The sequence below is a fragment of the Siphateles boraxobius genome, unplaced genomic scaffold (genome assembly GCF_051911475.1).
Source record: "Siphateles boraxobius isolate OS27281-9 unplaced genomic scaffold, OSU_SipBor_1 7, whole genome shotgun sequence".
NCBI lineage: Eukaryota > Metazoa > Chordata > Actinopteri > Cypriniformes > Leuciscidae > Siphateles > Siphateles boraxobius.
In genome coordinates this window covers 9,645,644-9,652,305 of record NW_027509197.1, presented here as the reverse complement: position 1 = coordinate 9,652,305, position 6,662 = coordinate 9,645,644, and positions in this window count along the sequence as shown.

Genomic DNA, 6,662 nt, shown 5'->3' with positions numbered 1-6,662 from the left:
TCAGTGGGTTCTGCAGACTATCGAGCATGGGTACGCGATTCAGTTCAGATCACGCCCGCCACGCTTCAGAGGGGTTCTTCCCACAGTGGTGGACCCCGAGCAGGCTCTCGTTATGGAACAGGACGTGAAAACTCTTCTGCTGAAGGGGGCTATAGAACGAGTTCTTCCTCCCAGCAGAGAGTTGGGTTATTACAGCCGATATTTCATCGTTCCAAAGGAGGATGGGGGGGTTGCGTCCAATTTTAGATCTGTGCCTATTAAATCGCTCAGTAGGGAAGCTCAAGTTAAAGATGCTGACTCTCAGGTAGATCGTGTCACAGATCAGGTCCGAGGACTGGTTTGTCACGATAGATCTAAAGGACGCATACTTCCACATTTCCATCCTTCCACAACACAGGAAGTTCCTGAGGTTCGCTTTCGGGGGCAAAGCGTACCAATATCGGGTTCTTCCGTTCGGCCTAGCACTGTCTCCCCGAACTTTCACGAAATGTATGGATGCAGCTCTGGCTCCGCTGCGACTCCAGGGCATCCGCATTTTAAACTATATCGACGATTGGTTAATTCTGGCTCAATCGGAGCATCAGGCGATTCGGCATCGAGATGTCGTTCTCACCCATACAAAAAAGTTGGGGTTGAGGCTCAACACCAAGAAGAGTGTGCTTTCTCCAGTACAGAGGACAACTTTTCTGGGCGTGGTTTGGGATTTGACGACGATGCACGCACGATTGATTCTCTTAGCCGTCAAACAGGCAAAGCTAGGCCAGTCACTCACTGTAAAAGAATATCAGAGAATTCTGGGTCTGATGGCAGCAGTGTCCAACGTTATACCTTGCGGCCTGCTGTACATGAGACCACTGCAGTGGTGGCTCAGGACCAAGGGGTTCTCCCCGAGGGGAAACCCGCTCCGCAAGATCAGGGTCACGCGACGGTGTCTCCGTGCCCTGGCTATGTGGAAAGAACTTTGGTTCCTGTCCCAAGGGCCTGTGTTAGGGGCTCCGTGTCATAGTGTAACACTAACGACGGATGCCTCTCTCACAGGCTGGGGGGCGATCATGAGTGGTCGCTCAGCTCAGGGTCTGTGGCAGGACCATCATCTTCAATGGCATGTAAATTGTCTAGAAATGCTGGCGGTGTTTAAGGCTCTGAAACACTTCCTCCCAGACCTGAGCGGTCATCATGTTCTTGTCTGGTCAGACAACACATCGGTGGTCTCTTATATAAACCATCAGGGGGGTCTGCGTTCGCGCCCGTTATACAAGCTGGCTCGCCAGATCCTTCTATGGTCCCAGGGGAAGCTTCTTTCATTGAGGGCGATTTATATCCTGAGGTATTTAAATCAGGGGGCAGACATCCTGTCGAGGCAGGGGCCGAGGGCCGGGGAATGGAGACTTCACCCCGAGGTGGTGGAGCTCCTATGAAAACATTTCGGTCGTGCCGAGGTAGAACTATTTGCATACAGGGAAACATCACACTGCCAACTGTGGTTTTCCCTAAGTCCTCCAGCCCCTCTGGGGTTGGACGCGATGGTACAGGAGTGGTCGAGGTCACGCCTGTACGCATTTCCCCCGATTGCTCTGCTCCCAGGAGTTCTGGAGAGGGCTGGCCGGAACGGGATCAGTCTACTGTTGGTAGCCCCGTACTGGCCGGCCCGAGTTTGGTTTGCGGACCTAATTTCTCTCCTCGACGGCTCTCCCCTGGAGATTCCGATCAGGAGGGACCTTCTCTCTCAGGCGAGTGGGTCGATACTTCACCCCCGCCCAGATCTTTGGAGGTTGTGGGCTTGGCCTCTGTGGAGGCCCAGCTCATAGAATTGAAAAGAATAGGAGATATTCAAGCTCTGTCGGTCTCTCCCTCGTGCTTGGTATTTTTACCCGGCATGGTTAAGGCTTTCCTCCTCCCTAGACCGGGGTATGTTCCCAAGGTTCCTACTAACGTGGTCAGGCCTATTGTACTGCAGGCTTTCTGTCCTCCTCCATTTTTGACGTCGGACCAAGAAAAACTAAATCTGCTCTGCCCAGTTAGGGCTCTAGATGTGTATGTCCACAGAGCTGCCCTGTGGAGAAAGAGTGAACAACTATTTGTTTGCTTTGGACCCCCTAAGAAGGGCTGTCCAGTATCTAAGCAGTGGTTGAGCAAGTGGGTGGTCGAGGCCATCTCACTTGCCTACGAGTCCGACGGTCAGCCTACTCCTTTGGCTGTCCGGGCTCATTCAACCAGGAGTATGGCTGCCTCTAAGGCTATTTTGTCAGGAGTATCAATTCAGGACGTTTGCGATGCGGCAGGATGGTCCTCACCACATACAATCGTAAAGTTTTATCATCTTGACTTCAGCTCCACTCCAGGGGAGCAGGTGCTTTCGTCCGAATGTGCGCTCTGACTTCACACGACGGACACACCGCTCTTATGGCGGCGTTGGTATTAGCGTTCCCAAAGCGTTGTCACGCAGCTCGAGTTCCCTGATAGGGAACGCCTCTGGTTACGTATGTAACCCTAGTTCCTTGAAGGGAACGAGACGCTGTGTGTCTGTGCCATACTCCCAGCATGCCCGTGAGCACTTGCTTCAGTTTTATCAGAAGCTGACGCGCTTGTGTTTTGGGGTGCTTATATAGTTTCCTGGTCGATGACGTCACCCGCCTATGACGTTCCGTCTCGCCATTGGACTGATTTCATACGTGCTTCATGACGCACTCACGCAGGGGCATTCCCAAAGCGTTGTCACGCAGCGTCTCGTTCCCTTCAGGGAGCTAGGGTTATATACGTAACCAGAGATGTTTGTACCTTTGTCTTTCTGTTTTCTGCTTCTTCGACAGGTGATTCTCCAATAGCCTCAGCTGGTAAAGCACAGAAATAAGTGTCACATTGTCTAAATTTATCTTATTGCGTCATAAAATAGCACCACGCTACAAATGTATCCACAGAGATGGCAGCCAATGAGCATCAGGATTCTCTACGACGTTAAGTGAAACTGTCATTTCAACATGCCAAAATACCTTGAGGGGGCGACCCATTATTTAAAACACTTTTTCATAGAAAACTATTATAAGTACTTCATCTCACATGTACACCACTCAGATGGCTCTTCCGAAAAACACAATTTATTTCTGAATGCGTACTTTTTAAAAGTACTTTTAAAAAATACAAGCCTCTAATACATGGATTGGCAACTGTGGCCCTCAAATCCACTTTCCTAAGTTTAGCTCAAACCTAATCAAACACACCTGACCAAGTTAATCAAGGTCTTCAGGATTACTAAAGCTTCAAGGGGTCCGTTCTTCGTACCTCGCTAACTCATTTAGCTGGATTTGATTGTTTGGCATGATCTTGGATTGTTTGGTTCTTTGACGGTCATCCAGAACTTGCTATCATTGCAACAGTTGCGTAAAGCTTAAACCTGCTCGCGTGCAGGCTTGTTTCATGTTAACAGGATTAGATCGCAGCTTTATAAGCGGAGCTGATACGGGAAGTCCTTTAGCGCAGCGCTATAGTGTTGGCTACTTTCTGAGAGATATATTTTTTCTCGTGACTCTAAGGGGGTCGTTTACAGTATTAATTTGTTGGAAACGCACATTAATATTCGACTCGTCTGCGTCGGGCTTTAACAACAGCACAAACTGTCTGCATTGCCCTAAGATTCTTTGCGAGTGGCTCTTTCCTTTACACTATTGGAGATGCGGAGAACTTGATAAAAAAGTGCTGTCGTGTCATTCACGGTTTACCTGGCGCTCAAGCAGTTTTTAGGGGGGGTTTTTGTGGCATTTCCAAGCCACTTAAGACCCAAGATTGTAATGCAGTATATTATTATTATTTTTTTGCCAACGCAGGTAGGCTATTATAATTTTTGATGAAGATCATTGAAGCGTGACCATGCCGATTATAACTTACAGTATGTCCCTCAGGCTTCACTAACGTGATTGGTGCCATAGACTGCACACGTTCCCATCAAGGTCTCAATGAAGGGAATTTTGTGAACAGAAAGGGGGTTCACAATGTAAATGTGCAGCCAAGTTAAAATTGCGATTCTTAATATTCCAGATTAGTAATATTATATTGTAGCAAGGTTCAGTTGTTATGGGAAGAAGGAGGCGGGAACCGGCGAACATTCAAAAACTTTAATAATAAAATAAAACAAATACAAAAACCAAAAGTCTGCCAGCAGCCCCTCGCGGACGACACAAAACACGACATAAAATCAGACCTGTTCCTCTCTCGATCATCCACGTCGTCGCTCCTCCTTTATGCTTCCGCATAAATGCTTTATTTTTCATCCCGCTTAACTTAACCTTATGGTGCTATCCGAGGGTGTTATTAGCGAGTAACTATTGCTCACAGCTCGATCGCCACTGGTTTTCCACTGACATGTAAGCTGTGCCCTAATAATCTTCTCCCTGACGACGGTCATGACATCTACCCGTTGTGTTTGGGTATTCAACATCTGCGAGAGGCTGTCACGGACCCGTGCATGCACTGCAGCCTTTTGCCTATGTCGAAACGACGGCTCCGTCTTGCCGAGATAGACCCTAATTCAACAGTGAAACTTGGGCAGTTAGATGTAGCACCTTCGCGCACTCGGAAGCGCAGGGCGTCGGCGGGCAGCGGCAGCTGGTGCTCCCATCCCAGCTAAGAAGGCCAAATCGCCAGGTGATGAACATTCACATGTTGAGAAAAGTTCACTTTCTATGACGGTGTCGGTGCTTTCTTCAGAGATGGCAGAGCTGAAACGCCTGCTTCACTCGCTTCAGCCTGCCACATCTACTACACATGTGAGGTCACAGGAGGATGAGAATGTTCAGAATCAGGGAGCTGGGGAAAAGTCACCTGATTCCCCTTGTTTTTCTCATTGTTCAGAGTTTGATGTGCTTTCTACAAGTGCTTCAGATTAATTTGGATAAATTCATTAATATGGATGTTGCTGCGCAGCCATCACCTCAGGCTGTTTTCACTGGTTACTCAGCAGCGGAGGGGTCTAGTGGGGGATCAGTTCAGTCGTCTGGACAAGGCCAGTCCTCCTCCGATGATAATTTGGCTGTGCTTCGAATGGCAGCTGCTCGTTTGGTACTTGATGAGTCACCTGTCCAATCTGCCCAAACGAATGTGTTTTTCAGACAGACCACAGCTACAACTTATTTTGTCATGCCACCATGTAAGGATTTTGTGGTTGAATTCTCAAATGCTCTCACTGGTTCTGGTCCTCCTAAGCGGCACTCAAAAATTGCTCGAAGGCTAGCATCTATGGCTGAAGCAGATTTTATCGGGGTGGGTCGTGCTCTGGAAATAGAGCAGCCTGTGGCAGATTTGGTGGTGTCTCCTGATGAGGCGCTACGAGGGAATGTGTGATGTCCCAGTGCACTATGCTGTCGTACGGATTCCTTGCTAAAAAAGGCATATGAGTCTGTTGCCTACATTACTCGAGCAGAAAACACAATCTGCCAGTTACTTCTTGCTCCAACCAGTACGCTGGAACCGGCAAATGTGGATCCATCTATTTCACAATTTCTGCGAACTGCTTTGTTGGCAACAGGCCATGTGACCCGCCAACTGGGTACTCTTACAACCACACTTCTGGCAGCCCGCCGGCAAGTGTGGCTTGCCCAAGCACGACTGCCGGAGGACTGTAAGAAAACCTTGAGAGATCTTCCTTTAGTTCCCGGGAATCTTTTTGGTCCAAATGTTCCGGAACTGTTGGAAAATAGGGTAAAGCTGTCTGAAGCCACTCGTCAATTGACACAGGTGCAGCACAACCCTATTTTTAGGATGCCAGCGATTCAGACCCTAAACTGTTAATGTAATAAAATAATGACTGAACAAAACAAACAATATAACCTGCCTGTGACATATGCAGTTCCCAAATTATTACATTTAATTTAATTGAAAGGAGGGTTTCATTTGTCCAAAATAATAATTTGGGCACTGCATATGTCACAGGCAGGTTATATTGTTTGTTTTGTTCAGTCATTATTTTATTACATTAACAGTTAAGCTGACTGAATTCCAACTATATGCATTAGTGGGACCCTCCTTTCAATTAAATTAAATGTTGTCATTAATTGATGGAGAATGAAAGAAATAGACTGTTCAGTAAATGTAACGTTTACAAATATTTTAAAATGCAACATATGATGGCAGAGCTTTCAGCTTATTAATCTATCCTAGAGAGAGTGAAGTGCTAAATGCAAGGAACTCAGCTTTTTGGAAATATTAATAATCAATAATATCTTATATTATTATTTATAAATATTTGGGTCAGTTAATTGGATTAACTTGATGTGGCTGAATTAATATTACAATCAATTAATCAGTTCTTCCAACAAACTCTTGATTATTAATTTATTCTAAGAAAAGGGTATCTTCCATGGCCACAGAAGAATAATTATTTCTTCGCCTGTACAGTACTTTGAGCCAGTAGCAAAAACCGTGATCGTAAAGTGACTTGTATTGCAAACAAAACAGAACCAAATACATATTATGTACAAGTTTTATTAACTAAATATAGATATTTATATGAATATAAATAAACTAAACAACATACACACATGAATACATAAATAGGTTAGTGATAGGATGTAATTGGAAACCGGAAGAGGGTCTATGAGAAGAACCATCAGAATTTCATTTTCACATTTCATTGAATTGAATACTTGCATTTGTAATGGGAACAATTCTTG